The 16,118-nt window shown below is 42.0% G+C and overlaps 1 protein-coding gene across 4 annotated transcripts in view; it reads right to left on the bottom strand.

Annotated features, from left to right (window-relative positions):
* The window catches only part of LOC135107991 (diuretic hormone class 2-like), a 104,024-nt gene that overhangs the window by 71,971 nt on the left and 15,935 nt on the right, over nucleotides 1–16,118 (bottom strand). The window contains exon 1 of one of the 4 annotated variants that reach the window (XM_064018509.1): nucleotides 10,381–10,399. The exons of 2 other annotated variants lie outside the window; for them this stretch is intronic. The gene's annotated coding sequence lies outside the window, so the exon portion shown is untranslated. Of the gene's footprint in view, nucleotides 1–5,412; nucleotides 5,577–10,380; nucleotides 10,400–16,118 lie in introns of those variants that run through there. One more of the 4 variants, XM_064018506.1, reaches the window with a different exon arrangement.

Below are 16,118 nucleotides of genomic sequence, written 5' to 3'. Positions count from 1 at the left end.
ATCCCTGGAAAAGCAGAGCACAACATAGCACAGCATAACATGGAGTGCCTTATTTTTTCCCAGAACATGGCATACCTTTCCAAATAATTAATGGTCGGGTTAGAAATCGTGATCTTTTTTTTTTCCCTAATATTGACCTGTGATTCTAATGTAGTGAGGTTAATTTTCGATAGCGTTTTTTTTTTTTTTTTTTTGATCTCCTGCAAAAGTTGAATAGTTTCTTAAGATAGTACTATTGTGTCTATTTTCGCTGCTCTTCAGAAAATGTCAGTTAAGTCTGTGACGCGAGTAAGTTCCCAGTCTCCTTTTAGTAGCTTGGTAGTTTCCGAAGATATTCAGAAAGTTTTAGTAAAAGTATCCAGCTTGATGCAAATAGGTTTTCAGCTTCTTGTAATAGTTTAGTAGTTTCAGGAGATAGTGAAATAGAAAAGATCATATCCACTGCTATTGAAAAGTGTTAAATATTTAAGTATCCCTGTCTTTTACATGGTTGTTGGAAAGTGTAAGTCAAATATCAATTCAGTTTCTCTTCAAAAGTTACCAACCTCCTACAGAAAACATCGAAAGAGAACAAATTCCTTTAAAAACGTATATTACTCTCATGAAAATTAATAAGAACAAACCAAAACAAGAAAGAACGAATAAGACAAAACAGTAAACTCGTAGCTAAAACCATTGCCTGCGCTTCCAGTAAGTAACCGCGCGAGGAATGAACTCTTCCACGGCTAATGACACCTTTGCTCACCCATCCAGGTCCTAACCAGGCCCAGCGTTGCTTAACTTCGCTGTTTGGTCAATTTGGTATGGTCGCTGGCTATCAGTGTCACCTTTCAAAATTATCTAGACCACCAGACTATTAAGCTTCAGGATATCAATTATAAACCTCCACAATTTTGAACCTCCACCAGTCTATTGAGGACCATTAAACTTGAGGAGAACCATTCTAAACCTCCACAATTCTGAGCTTCCACCGATCTATCATGCTTAAGGAGGACAGCCTATGCCAGCTAAAGGGTTATCACCAATCACCGGGCCTCGAAGTGTCGGGCTGACGTTTACCTGCCTCCCACCAGACGCCTCGCCGCCAGGGTGCTGAGGCAAGTAATTGACGAGACTCTGCAACCCGAGACCCCGCGGCGCCCCGGCTGAGAGAAGGCACAGAGTCCGTCGCGGGGATGGAGGAGGAACCTTACTCCGCAAAATTCTAGTACCCGTATTTTGAGACGCTTTAATGAAGACTATTTCTCAAAAGCCACAGAGATGGTGTCGCATTGTAACAGTGCAATATTCTTATTATTACTAATCATGAATATTATTTTCAAAGCTTGCGTAGATGATTGGTCGGTGTTTTTTCTACAATGTGATGCCTTTCGACGGTGCTGCATTCTGGTTGTTTAAAAGACTATTACTTCATAAAATTCCAGTACTTGTATTTTAAAAACTTCCTATCTGGCTTCCAAAAGGATTATTTGTTCATAGGCTGCGGATAACTGGTCGGGTTTTCATGAATGTGTTTCCCTTTTGATGGTGCAGAAATACTGATGAACTGTCAATGGCAACATGAAAACACCCTTCAAATCCACAATGACGCAGCACAAAAGACACAAGTTCAACTTCACTCAGTATATCACAAGACTATATCAACTTTACCCTAATATTTCAATAACGGAAGAGTCAAAGATCATCTGTATTCACTAATCCACTACAACATTTCTATTTACTCTGCACAGCCTGACTAAAACTTGTGAGTGAGAGAATGAGTGAGTGTATGTGAACCGAACTTCAGAAATGGCCAGCAGCGGCAAATGGATTAAAAAATGTTTGACTCCACGTTAGATTCCAGGCTTAACTTTAACCCCATTCACTTCACTTGACCCTACGCGGCCGCTCATCCTGCATGGCTATATTTTCCAAGCTAACAGTGGTCGCCAGGAGCCGGGAGACGAGCTTACGAGGATTTGCTGAAGGTTTTGAGGCGGGAAAAGGAAGAAAGGAGTGAAGGGATAAAGGTGTTACAGGGTGAAGGGGTTAAGGGTGAAGGAAGTGAAGCGGTGGAGGGATGAAGGGATGACTGAAGGAAGGAGTAAAGGAGTGAAAAGCAGAAAGGGTGAAGAAAAAAAGAGGTGAAGGAATAGTGAAGGAATAAAGGAATGAAGGGGTGCAGGAATGAAAAGATGGAGTGAAAGAATGAAAAATGAAGGATTGAAGGAATGAAAACGTGAAGGATGAAGGAATGAAAACGTGAAGGGATGAAGGAATGAAGAAAAAGGAGTGAAGGAGTGAAGGACTTTCCGGGCAAACTTCCAGGTACAGGTTAGTATAAATGAACGCAGGAAGGAGAGAGGAAGGGAAGGAATGGAGGAGAAGTAGGTGAGGTCAGAAGGGACAAGTAATGAAAGGAAAAGAGAACAATGAGAGGAAGAAAGGAGGGTAAGAAAAAAAGGAAAATAAAAAGAATAGAGGGGTTAATAAAAGCTACAATTCTTTGGTAATAGCAAGGAAGAAAAGAAGGAAGGGAAGTAAAAAGGAACTCACAATGAAAAAGACAAAAAGAGAAGATAGAGGTAAGGAAGGAATAAGAGATAAGAGACAAAGAAAGGAAAGAGGGAATAGCAACTTTGGTAACGACTTATATAAAGAGGAAGTAAGGAAAGACAAGGGAGGGAGATAAAGATGAAATAAACAAAGAAAGAAAAGAAAAGAGGACGGAACAAAAAGACACTTAAACTTCTCGAATTGTAAGAAGCATGAGAAGACAAAAAATTAAAATTAGTGCAGAAAGGAAAAAAAAGAGGAAAGAAAGGAATAAATGAAAGAAAACAAGAAAAGAAATTAAAAGTAGAGAAGGAAAGGAAAAAGAGAGGAGGAAAGGAATAAATGAAAGGAGAATAAGCTAGAGATATAGAAAAAGAAAAAGATAAAAGAAAGAAAAGAATAAATGAAAGGAGAACAAGATAAAGGGAGAGAAGGAAAGGAACAAAAGACAGATGAAGAAAGGAGTAGAAGAAAGGAGAACAAAACAACGGGAGAAATAGAAGAAATAGAAGAAAAAAGAAAGGAATAAACGGAAGAAGGAAAAAAACGGTAAAAACAGAGAGGAAGAGAAAAAGAAAAAAAAGAGGCAATACCTGAAACAACACTTCACTATAAAAAGAATAAATAAAAATAAAAAAAAGAAGGTAGAGATAGAGAAAGAAAACGAAAAGTAAAAGAGAAAAGAGGTAATAACGAAAACTACTGCTGCTCCTCTCTTCACTAACACGGCTTCCCACCTTCATTAAATTACGTGAGAAAAATGCTGGTAAAAGTTCCCCGGAAATCAGGAAACAAAGAAAGGATAAGATAAGGAGGAGGAGGAGGAGGAGGAGGAGGAGGAGAAAAGGAAGCTCTCCACGTTACGGCAGAACATGATATCAGAAGGCAGGAAAAAAGAGGATTTTGAAGGAACTAGTTGATTAGAAAGTTGACCTTCTTAAAACTTGTTATCGAAGCGCTGAAGAAAATGGAAAGTAGAGATAAACTTAGGGATTAGAAAGTTGAATGTCAAAAGGGGAAAAAAAAAAATTGAGGATAAACATTATTAGGAAATAGAAAGAGTAGTGTATGTAGGTAACACTAGCAAGAGTAAATAGGAGGAGATGAAGAAAAAAAAAAACTAAAGGAACTAAAACAAGAACAAGGAAAGACGGGAAAAAGGAAACAAGATATAAAAAAAATAAATCAAGAAAAGAAGAAAAAAACCTAAAGAACAAAAAACTAGGTCAGTGTTACATCGCGGGGAAACAGAAAAAAAAAAAAAATAAATAAATAAACAGCACAAGAAAAAGAAAAGGAAAACAAGCAACAATAAGAAAAACTAAAACAATAACGAAGCTAGAAAGAAAAATAAACAAAAAGGAAAAAAATAAAAAAATAAAACCAAAAAAACCAAGAACAAAAATCACCGAAACCAACATTAACACCATCACCACAACCACAACCACCACCACCACCACCACCACCACCAAAAACAACAAAACCAAAAAGGTGAGTCTTACATCACAAGGGACAGAAAACGTAAGAGAGGGAGATGAATGATAACGAGTTTAGGGGAGGGGCATCAATCTTTTCTTGGTGGGTCTTTATGGCAGCTGATGGCGTCTTTGTTATATAAGAGTCATGCGCCACGAGTGAATAAAAAATGAACGAGCGAAACACACAGGCAACGCGGCCCATTTGGAACTCGAGTACTGACGAGAAATGGCCAAGTGGATGTTTAAAATGGTAAAGGTAGAAGGTTAAAGGATTACTTAAGATGATGATGATGAGAGAGAGAGAGAGAGAGAGAGAGAGAGAGAGAGAGAGAGAGAGAGAGAGAGAGAGAGAGAGAGAGAGAGAGAGAGAGAGAGAGAGAGAGAGAGAGAGAGAGAGAGAGAAATGAATGAATGAATGAAAAACTTATAGGGAAAGAGAGAGAAAATTAAAGAAAGGCTGGAAAAGGAGGAAAAAACGAAGAACAATAGACAGAGATATCGAGAGAGAAAATGTAATATGAAAGAAGTATCAATAGCATTATAAACCAACATAATAATACAACACCAATAACAATAACACTCACGGACAGCGAACCCAACTCCACTTCTCAAGCAACATGGAAGACACGAGACGTAATAAGATATACAAGGCAATTCAAGAAGGCAGGGAAGTGTAATAAAAACAAACAAACTGCGAGCAATATTCTCTTCAAAAGTTTCCCCCGCTGTTAAGAGTGAGTGAGGCACGGAGCAGAACAACATCCATTACTAGTATAAACATTTTGACAGACGCAAGGCGGAAGTTCTTATCCACTTCATAATTCCTGTTTGTGAGTGTGGCGAGCGATATGAACTGAGGTATATACGTCTCTCTCTCTCTCTCTCTCTCTCTCTCTCTCTCTCTCTCTCTCTCTCTCTCTCTCTCTCTCTCTCTCTCTCTCTCTCTATCTCTCTCTCTCTCTCTCTCTGAACCCTCCCAATACGTTACAGACACGTACACACAGGCTCAAACAACAAGCGGTCTCCCCACAATCCTCTCAGCACACGAGGCCGCAGTACCGCTGCCTCGCCGCTGCCTGCCATCAGCGGCGTGGCGGGGTGCAGACACTTAGGCACACACGCCGCCCTTGAGGGTGTCGAAGGTTGGTGCGAGATAAAAGCGTACTAGGGTGTAAGGGTGGAAGCATGACACACTACCCACACCTGGTAACCGGACAGGTGAGGCACGGCAAGCGAACACCTGAGTGCTACGGGAGTCTAGTAGATTCACCTGCCCCACGAGGCCACGCGCTGCACCTGGCGGGACTCACGCGGGGCAGGGCAGGGCAGGGCGGCGGAGGCTGCCCGGGGAGGGGACATCCTCGCGGCGCCGCCCCACGCCGCTGCAAAGTCCACTTACTGTTGGTGGTCGTTGTGAGGAGAATGGCGAGGAGCGGCCCGGCGGTGCGTGGCAGGGCGCGGAGCGGGTGTGGCGCTGGTGGTGGTGGTCACAGGAGCGGCGGCCGAGGACTGCTGCGAGTGTCTTCACCTGAGCGACGCCCGTGTGGGGAGGAGTCGCAGCACGCGTTTGGCCCAGCCTTATATAGCACGGGGAGCCTCGCGCCCCGCCCCCCCCGGCCTGGACTCCTCCCCTGCTGCAGCCCGGCCCGCCCACACACACACGCCGCGTGAGCTCATACCATTTTTTTTTTTTTCAGGATGAATAACTGACACATCCGCCAAAGGGTCAAGAGGACCATAGGGCGCGGCGCCGCGGCGCCCGCTGGCCGGTGCCCCTCCCTACCAACCCTGCTCCCTCTCCGGTTCACCCATGTCGCCGATATTATGAAGACAGAATATATAAAATAAAAATTTTCCCGCGAGTTTGCAGCATGGCGCAGCAAAGAGGGACATGTGAAGGGGGGGAGAGGAAAGGGGGTGGCACGGGACAGGAAGGAGAGGGGACCTGGAAGAGAGGTGGAGGGAGGGGAAGAAAGGAAGGGGAAGGAGGAGGGGCCAGTGACGTCACAGTGACGTCAAACTGCTCCCCAGTCAGAACCGCCGAGGTAAGAACAAAAAAAAAGAAGCAGGCCACTCGCCAGGAATTAATGGTTTAGTGGCGGCTGGCGACGCGATGATGCCCCGCCACGGCTGCCCGCCCCGCTCAGCCCCGCCCCAGGCCAACCAAGCAACCCACGCCCCATGCAAGGTACACCCATGACTTGCTCCCCCAGCCTCCCACCACTGCCAGGCTGACACAGTTGTCCCGGCAAATGCTCCCTCTCACCGAATCGTCCCTATCTGGTTCCTGGTTCCCGGCCTTTGAGTCCCGGTGCTCCAGTGGTCCCCCCCCGCTTCGCGCCCCCACATGTAACAGTTCCAGTCCCAGGTTAATGTTTCGTGCCGCTGCCGGAGGACGGTGAGGGCGGGAAGGGCGGGAAGGGGAAAGCTCCCTGGCGTGTCGCTGCCAATAATAGAAAGTGGCGATGATTTTTACATAATCCGAGGCTTCCTGAACCACTACTGGAATGGACGAGCACACACACACACACACACACACACACACACACACAAACACACACACACACACACACCCTATAAAATCATCCGATCTATAAAAACCATTTGCTATAGAATCCACTGATACTGCATATATACTATAGACATACATTGGTACATACATACATACATGCATACATAGATATAAATATACGTTCAAACTTACATAAAAGATTTTCTTAAGTTAAATTAGGTTTGATAAAATTTCATTAGATTATTTTAAGTTAGGTTACGTTAAGTTAGGTTTGGATAGGTTAGATACATACATACGAACACTATGCAACAACTACCAACGATTAACACACACACACACACACACACACATACACACACACACACACACACACTATAACTCCCCTTCATCACCACAACATTAACCACACTGAAGATAAGACACACATTTCAATTCACCACATGCACCACTGTATTGGCGCAGCTGGGATGGGATGGGTACAGTACGCGCACCAAAACAATAACAAAAAGGGGCGAAGGTATAGTAGGTGTCAAGTCGTGTGACCTGCCACCCTCACGTCCACTGTTTTAAGCATCTTCCCTCAGTTTTACGTCTCTGATCTTAGAATTAGAGTCTATCAGTTGTCAGGTTTTGTAAGATTAGGTTAGGTTAAATTAAGTTAAATCAAAGGACTCATGGTTTGGTTAGGTTAGGTTACGTTAAATCAAAGGAGTCATGGTTTGGTTAAGTAAGGTAAGGTTAGATTAAATCAAAGGAGTCATGGTTTGGTTAGGTTAGTTTGTTAAATCAAAGGAGTCGTGATGAAGACAAACCGTTTAAATCAGTGGAAATGAAAATTAAATAATTAAGTAAATCTTGCGTAATCAGAATATAAAGGAAAAATGAAACCAATCATCTTATTTTTTATTACGTTTCTTGATACTGAATTTAGTTAAGTAAAAAGATATAAAATGACTGTCTTTCTGAGATACTTTCCTCATATTTGAGTAATTAGATAAAATAACAAAGTTTTAAATCTATTGGTGTTTAGAATTTGAAAGAAAAAGGGATAAAACGATTTTTTTGTTAAGTTTGCTCATATTCAAGTTCAGTAAGTGTCACTCAATAATCACGACACGTGCACAGACTTTTGGGCGTGAGTGTACAGCGTAAGTGAGTGTACAGCGCAAGTGTGAGGGCGGCGTGCACCAGCTGGGGCCACGAGGGAGAGAGTACTAAAACCAGGCCTCCCACAGCAAGGATCGTTGATTGTCGGCATAAAAAACGCAGCGACGCGTCCCCTGGTGATTGGACTTGCTTTCTGACTTGCTTACTTGATTTACTGGTTTATTTTAGTTGCTTAATTTGAATGTAAGGAAGCTGAGATCTTACTTAACTTACAAGCTGGGAACTTAGTTTATTTGTTTGATTTGCTCGTTTACTTTCGTTTATTTGCTTAATTTGAATATAAAGAAGCTGAAAACTTATCTTACTTGCTTAACTTGAATATACGCAAGCTGACTTGGAAAGGTATTAATTTTTCATCTCTTTATTACTTTATTTTATCTACTTAACTTATTGAATAATTTAATTAGTTAATTTACAAACATACTTTTCTTCTGTAAACTTATTTTCAACATCAACGGACAAAACTTATTACATTTACTTAGCTTACAAGCAAACTAACCAAAAGGTGATATTAATTTTTCACATAACGAACTTCAACATCAACAGAACTTAAGTAAAAATAAATTAATCCTTTTTTTTTACATTATTTTCCATTACGTTTTACGCAGAATCAACTTGGTAAGTCTGCTATTCAATTTACTCTAACACAAGCAAACTGCAAAAAGATGTTCTATTTTTCCCTCTTTCATTCAGTTTACGCAACATTTACTGAAATACGACACAACGTGAGGCTTCGATTAGACGTAAAGAAGGAGTTACGAGTGTCTGTGTGTCTGTGTGTATGTATGTGTGTGTGTGTGTGTGTGTGTGTGTGTGTGTGTGTGTGTGTGTGTGTGTGTGTGTGTGTGTGTGTGTGTGTAATAATGTTGCGTTTTGTCCACGTCGCACACACACATATACACGCGAATCCCGTACTACTTGCATTCCTCCTCCTCCTCCTCCTCCTCCTCCTCCTTCTCCTCCTTCTCCTCTTCCTCTTCCTCCTCCTCCTGCTTCTCTTCTTTCTCTTTATGACGGAATAATCTTGAGTGGGAAAAAATATCATCATCATCATCATCATCCTCATCACCACCACCACCACCACCACTACCACTACCATCACCACCACCACCATCATCCTCATCATTCCTCCTCCTTCTCCTCCTCCTCCTTCCTCCCCCTCCCCACGACGCAACACCCTAAAACCTTGAAGAGGAAATCACCATCATTACCATCACCATCACTCTCATCACGAGGGACAAATCAGCGGTAAACAGTGATGATGGTGACAGTAGGCCAGTGGTAAGGTGGATAATGCAGCCAAACCTTCTATTGTGAGGCGAGGAATGTACACCAAGCCAGGGTCATTGTCGTAAATCATGAAAAATTCTTCTTAACTTTTCCATCTCAAATTTGCCTAATATTAAAATGAATTAAATGATAATGTAGATAATGGGAACAAACCTAAGCTTCCATGTGGTGAGGAATTTACACTAAGACATCGCCAGCCTCGTAAACAATCCAGAATTCCTCTTGTCCTTTCTATCTCAAGTTTGTGTAATATAAAAATGCAGAAAATCGTAATGCTGATGATGGAGACAAACTAAACCTATCATTTTGTGAGGAATCGATACCAACACATCGCCAGCCACGTAAACACTCTAAAATCCCCCTTGTCTTTTCAACCTACACTTTATCCAATAAGAAAATAAGGAAAATTATACACATAACCTTGATTTTCCCCCCAAGCACACACAAAAAAAAAAAAAAAATACCTTGGCAGTTTATTTATGAAAGTGACAAATATATTTTTTTCCTTTGATTTCTTGTCCTCCACCAAAAGAAACAAAAAAAAAAAAAAATCAGGTAGTTTGTTTATGAAAATTACGATATTCTTTTTCACTGCTCCTAACACAGTATTTTCTTCCTCGAAAACAACCTGATATAATTTACTTCATCTCTACAGTAATCGTAAATAATGTTGTAGCTATAAGACTCACTACATTTTCTCATTTTAAACATTGCAACATGAGATTTTCCCCCGCCATGCTCAGAGTGATAATGAAGGATGCGTCAAACACTAAAAAGGTTAAGGAGGCAGATGAAGAAAAGAGCAACAAGATAAAGCAGACCATATTTTTCCTTTTAAAACCCTCTTTTTCTTCAGGATGCGATAAAAGGTTCCTCTATAATGCTGGAAGTGTTAATGAAAGATGCGCTAAACACTGGAAGGGTTAAGGAAACGGAGGTGAAGCACTAAGGCAACGAGAATGAAGCAGACTGTATTTTTAACACACTTTTTCTTGAACACAGCGACAAGAAGTTTCCCTACAATATTGGATGTGTTAATGAAAGATACGTTAAACACTGATAAGGTTAATGAGACGGAGATGACGCATTCAGGCAAAGACTATAAAACAACCTATATACTTCCTTTTGAACCCCTCTCTTCCTAAACATTGCGATAAACAGTTGCTCTATAAAACTTGAAGTGTTAATGAATAAATGATACACAGAGCACTGAAAAAATAAGGACACGAATATTAACCACGGAGGAAACAAGAGGCTAAACAAACCCTCCCCCCCAACACACACACACACACGCACACAACCATCCCTTGACACCACAGAAGACATCCTCACGCAATCACACGCTGTCACACGCAAACACGAAGACACCATCATGAATACACCTTACATATGCCTCACCTTTACACGCAGGGTGCCCCACACGTCACAGGCAGCCTCCTGAACCTCCTGGCGGGGAAAGGAGGCAAAAATCACGACACACTGCACCAAAACTTCTCTTTCCTAACAGTGTATGCTTTGCCAGGTGTAAAAAGTTCACGTACACCCATTACTCTTTAAACAATCTTCTGAAGAGGCTGACGGAGGCAAGGGAAGGAAGGAGGCGGAGGGAAGGGAAGGAAGGGAGCTCTCATGTACCTCCTCGTCCATTACAAAAGACAGACCTGGGTCAATCTATCACGCAGGGACGAGTAAGGGAGAGAGAAAGAGAGAGAGGAAAAGGAAAGGGAAGGAATAATCTGATGTTTTGACTTCCATTTCTTTGCCTCTGTGTAAATGGAAATAAAAATGAAAATATGCTGAGAAATGGGGAATGACAGGGAAATAACTTGTTGAAATGGATGGAAAGTGAAAGGAAAGAGATTTTACTTAATTTTAGACCTGTTTCTTTTCCCTCTGTGCTGTGTAAAGGGAAATAAAAGAGAAATATGGTAATGGGAAATAGGGACTGACAGGGAAATAACTCGTTGCAATAGATGGAAAGGGAAAAAGAGAGGCGTTTTAGTTTAATTTTTTCTCAGTTTTTGCGTCTCTGTGCCGTGTAAAGGGAAACAAAATGGGAAAAATATGATGATGTGATATGGAATGGCGTAAATATATCGTCCTATGATCGGAGGAAAGGGAAAGAGGAAAGAGTTCATATTTAGACATTTTTCTGTCTGTGTAAAAAAAAAAAAAAGAGAAACAGGGTGATGGGAAATGGGGACTGGCGTAAAAATATCATACCATAATTGAGGAAAAGGGAAAGGAGAAGGATTTGAGTGTAGTTTAGTTTTGACTTCTGTGTTTCATCTTTGTGATGTGTAAAGGGAAATAAAAAGGGGAAGAAAGATGATCGGAAATAGAGCATGACGAGGAAAAACCCTGCTGTCACTGGGGAAAAGGGAAAAGAAAGAGGGATTTTAGTTCGGATTAGATTGATTGATTGATTGCATTAATGGCGTCGCAACATCGAGGTCGACTCTAGTTTAGAAATGAGGATGAATGGAAAGGAGAGGGATTTTAGCTTAGAATTAGGGTCGAGTGAGGTGGGTTGGGTTCCTGGTGAGGGTGAAGGGTTGTGAGGGTGAGGGGGATGTGAAGGTGAGGGATTAGGGATTAGGGGGGTGTGAGGGTGAGGGGGAGGTGAGGGTGAAGAGGTGAGAGGGTGAAGAGGTGAGAGGGTGAGGGGGTGTGAAGGGAAAAGGGACGGCCGTTGGTGTTGTGGGTGTCAACATAGTGTGATGAGGTTCCTCCGAAGCCTGGCCGAAGAAACGTGACTGATGATGATGATGCCACCACCACCACCACCACCACCACCACCTTCAGTTCCATCACACACAACACCATCACAGAACACAACACCACCATGACCACCACCACTTTAATCACCTACACCACCACCACCACCATCACTTCCATACGTAAAACAAAACCACTACTACAACCACTACAACCACCACCATCACCACCACGACACTTACAACCACTACAACACATACACACACACACACACACACGCACACACGAAACGAACATACATACGAGTATTACATCACAAGAGAAGCATCATCATCATCATCATCATCATCATCATCATCATCATCATTACCATCATCAATAGCAGCAGCAGCACACACCCTCATTAGACAAGTTAGCTCAGCGCAACACAACTCAACGTAACGCTACGCAACACACGTCACTCTGTTGAATTCATGCACGAAGACCAACTGAGCATACACACACACACACACACACACACACACACACACACACACACACACACACACACGTAAACAAGTGTGATGATTTGAAATGACAGGCAAACATATTTCATTACAATAAGACATTTTCATCCACTTCATTCACCACATACTCCACACACAGAGGACTTAAAGCACCGACATCACCACCACAATCACCACGGTCACCACCACCACTACCACCACCACCACTACCACCACCACCACCACCACCGTTCAGAACAAGAGCATCCGTAACAATACCATAAAGACTGGAACTACAAAAAAAAAAAAAAAAATGAAAATAAGTGAAAAACACCAATGCCTCTTCCCACACAAGAAAAAAAATAAAGAAAAATAGTATGAAAAGTAAAAAAAATACTTAGGAAAACAACAGGAAGTATAAGAGGCGGAAAGAAAGAAAATAAGGGAAAAAATAATGTGGAGGAAAATGGAAGAGGGACGGTAAATGACAGAAAAGAAAAATAAGGAAAAAATAATGTTATGGGAAAAAGGCAGGAAAGGAAGAAAAATAACCAGTTGTGTGATTCTCAGTAAGAAAAATGATAATGTAATGAAGTAAATGTCCTAACCTTCACAAATTTACGGTGAAATTCGAGTAAACAAGATCAGTTTCCCCTACCAAGAAGAACGTGAACTTTGAACAATTTGAACTTAGCACGAGAGACTAACCTTATCATGAGAGACTGAGCTTATCATAACTTTCAGCCAATACGGTCCACTTTAGCTAACAAGGATTTAACATCACGAAGAGAAGGAATTGCACGATTAATTTAGAAGCATCAAGTAATTTCCCAAGAATCCCAGACAAGTGTTTTTAAAAGCTTTCTCCCTCCAGGACTGTTTTCAAAAGGCTAGAGAGAATTCTACGAGGGAGTTCTAGTGGCTTTCATTGGTGTTTTTCTCACTAATGATGTAGAACCTTTGTCAGGTGATCACTAGAATCATGAAAACACCACAAGAAACATGATTAACTTGTACTAAAGCGGAAGCGTGAAAGGGGAGAATTGTTAAGCTATTATTAGAATCACGAAAACACTCTTGAAAACATGATCAACTTCAACTACAGCTGAAATGTGACAGGAGATAAATGAATGCAAGAAAACAATAATTGAACTATTTACCCACAATGCACCAGTACACTAACCTTCCTTTATCGTGCCCACACCAACACTCCATCACTAGAATCATGAAAGCACTCTTGAAAACGTCATTAACCTCCACTACAGCTGAACAGTGACGGGAGAGAATTGAACGCAAGAAATCAATTGAACATTTTACCTACAGTGCGCCAAAACAGTAACCGTCCTTCACCCTCGCCACATCAACACTCCATCAGATTCACTAAAGGTCACATTCCTACAAACATGCATCAAATTCCCACACTACTTACCCCAATCGATAACAATAAACAACCACTACTTTCGGGGCAAAACTGTGCTTTCCTCACGACCTCCCAATGCAAGGTGGCAGTAAAGGTGAATTCTATACGTACTTATAATGTAAATCTAGACCAGTTTGGCATAATATTTTAATCCTCGCTTGATCCCTTGCCACAAAAACCACTGACAATTATTTCTGATATAAAAATAAGCTTCTGATAATAAAGTTTATGTTCATGGGATTAGAGAGGAAAGTTTTAACTGTTTATTTTTTATTTAATTTACTATTTAGCGATTTTTTTTTTTTTTAAGAGTTAAGTGTATTTTTCTTCATTCTTTTTTTCTTCCTCTTCCTCTTCATTTATTTTTCCACGATATTTTTTTTTCCTTGACCTTATTCCGTGTTTTCGTATCGGTTTTACTAACGTGTGTGTGTGTGTGTGTGTGTGTGTGTGTGTGTGTGTGTGTGTGTGTGTGTGTGTGTGTGTGTGTGTGTGTGTGTGTTACGGTAATGACTGACACACTTAGGCAGAGTAGGAGAAGAATTATTGGATGTTATATCAAGATGTGTGACGCATTGGAATTTCCGCCACTCACACACACACACACACACACACACACACACACACACACACACACACACACACACACACACACACACACACACACATTCCTCAAAATTAATCAAAATAAAACCAAAATCCCATATGAGAGAGAGAGAGAGAGAGAGAGAGAGAGAGAGAGAGAGAGAGAGAGAGAGAGAGAGAGAGAGAGAGAGAGAGAGAGAATGTACATACTTTTACCTCATGCATAGAAACTTCTCCCTTGCTGATTCAATTCAATTCATCTTCTCCATCTCTTCTTCGGCCACTTTCCCCTCTTTTTTCCTCTTTCCAGACTGACCACCCCTACCACGCTCCACCCAAGCCCCTCCCACGCCCCGCCACGCCCCTCCCACGCCTCGCCACGCCCCCGGACGGATGGTATCACTCTTTTCTAATTTCTTCCAGTGACAGAAGGTAAGTAAGGTTGTTTGAGGGACACACTCTCTCTCTCTCTCTCTCTCTCTCTCTCTCTCTCTCTCTCTCTCTCTCTCTCTCTCTCTCTCTGGTAATTAATTCTGATTCTTATTTATTTATTTTTTTAAGTGAATTTAGATTGTTTTTCTTTGTGGTCTCCTTTCATTTTCTTTATTTTCCTTTTTTTATATTTTTTTCACATTCTTTTCTTAATTTCTGACTGGACTTTTTTTTCATAATGTTACCGAATTTCTCTCTCTCTCTCTCTCTCTCTCTCTCTCTCTCTCTCTCTCTCTCTCTCTCTCTCTCTCTCTCTCTCTCTCTCTCTCTCTCTCTCTCTCCATGCAACCTTTCAATATTCCTTCCCTTCGCACCTTTTCCTTCATATTCTCCTTCATTTCTGCTTCATAAAATACCTCCATCGCAACTCCTCTTCACACCAGGCATATTTTACTCCCTCTCTCTCTCTCTCTCTCTCTCTCTCTCTCTCTCTCTCTCTCTCTCTCTCTCTCTCTCTCTCTCTCTCTCTCTCGTATGTCTAGTGATAGTCTACATTTCCTCATTTCTTTCCCCTTACTCATTTTCTTTTCCCTCACCGCATCAAGGAGGAGGAGGACGAGGAGGAGGAGGAGGAGGAGGAGGAGGAGGAGGAGGAGGAGGAGGAGGAGGAGGAGGAAGAGAAGGAGGAGTCTGGCCACTTTATACAAAGAGTCATATTAACCTGAGGAAATATTTATCTTCTGAAAAAAGTCTGGGATTAAATCAAGCACAAGACATCCTCCTCCTCCTCCTCCTCCTCCTCCTCCTCCTCCTCCATTCATCACAGTCACTCAAGCGGAGGGAAAACTTATAAGACATCTTAGTTGAGTGTCCCATCCCGGGAGAGAGAGAGAGAGAGAGAGAGAGAGAGAGAGAGAGAGAGAGAGAGAGAGAGAGAGAGAGAGAGAGAGAGAGAGAGTTTCCACCATCTTTCTTTTGCCCATTTACTAATTTTCTTCTTTCTCTTCCTCCTCCTCCTCCTCTTCTTCCTCCTCCTCTTCCTCTCATTCCTTTCTTGTCCATGTCCACACAATTCTTCCCTCTTCCTTCCTTTACTCAGTCTTTGTCTTCCTCTTTCTTTATTTACTATTCCTTCTTGCTTGTCTCTCCCTCCTATTCATCTCTAATTCCTCCACTTACTCCCTTCTTATTCTCCTTACTCTTCTCCATATCACCCTTTCTTTCCTACTTCTCCTCTTCCTCCTCCTCCTCCTCCTCTTACTTCTTCTATAACTCCTGTACCTCCTCCTCCTCCTCCTCCTCCTCCTCCTCCTCCTCCGCTTCTGGCATCCTTCGCGATCCTTGGCATCCTCCTATCCTGATGAGACACACAGGACACACTCACTCCTGCAAGAGATGTGTGTGTGAATGTAGCGAGGTGACGCGGGGATTTACTGCAGGGGGGGCGTGTCTCCATGTGTGGGTGGGGGGAAGTAAGTGTGGGAGGAGGTGTGTGT

The sequence above is a fragment of the Scylla paramamosain genome, chromosome 16 (assembly GCF_035594125.1).
Source record: "Scylla paramamosain isolate STU-SP2022 chromosome 16, ASM3559412v1, whole genome shotgun sequence".
NCBI lineage: Eukaryota > Metazoa > Arthropoda > Malacostraca > Decapoda > Portunidae > Scylla > Scylla paramamosain.
Note: the sequence above shows the minus strand (reverse complement) of the source record. Positions and strands in the feature narration are given on the sequence as shown.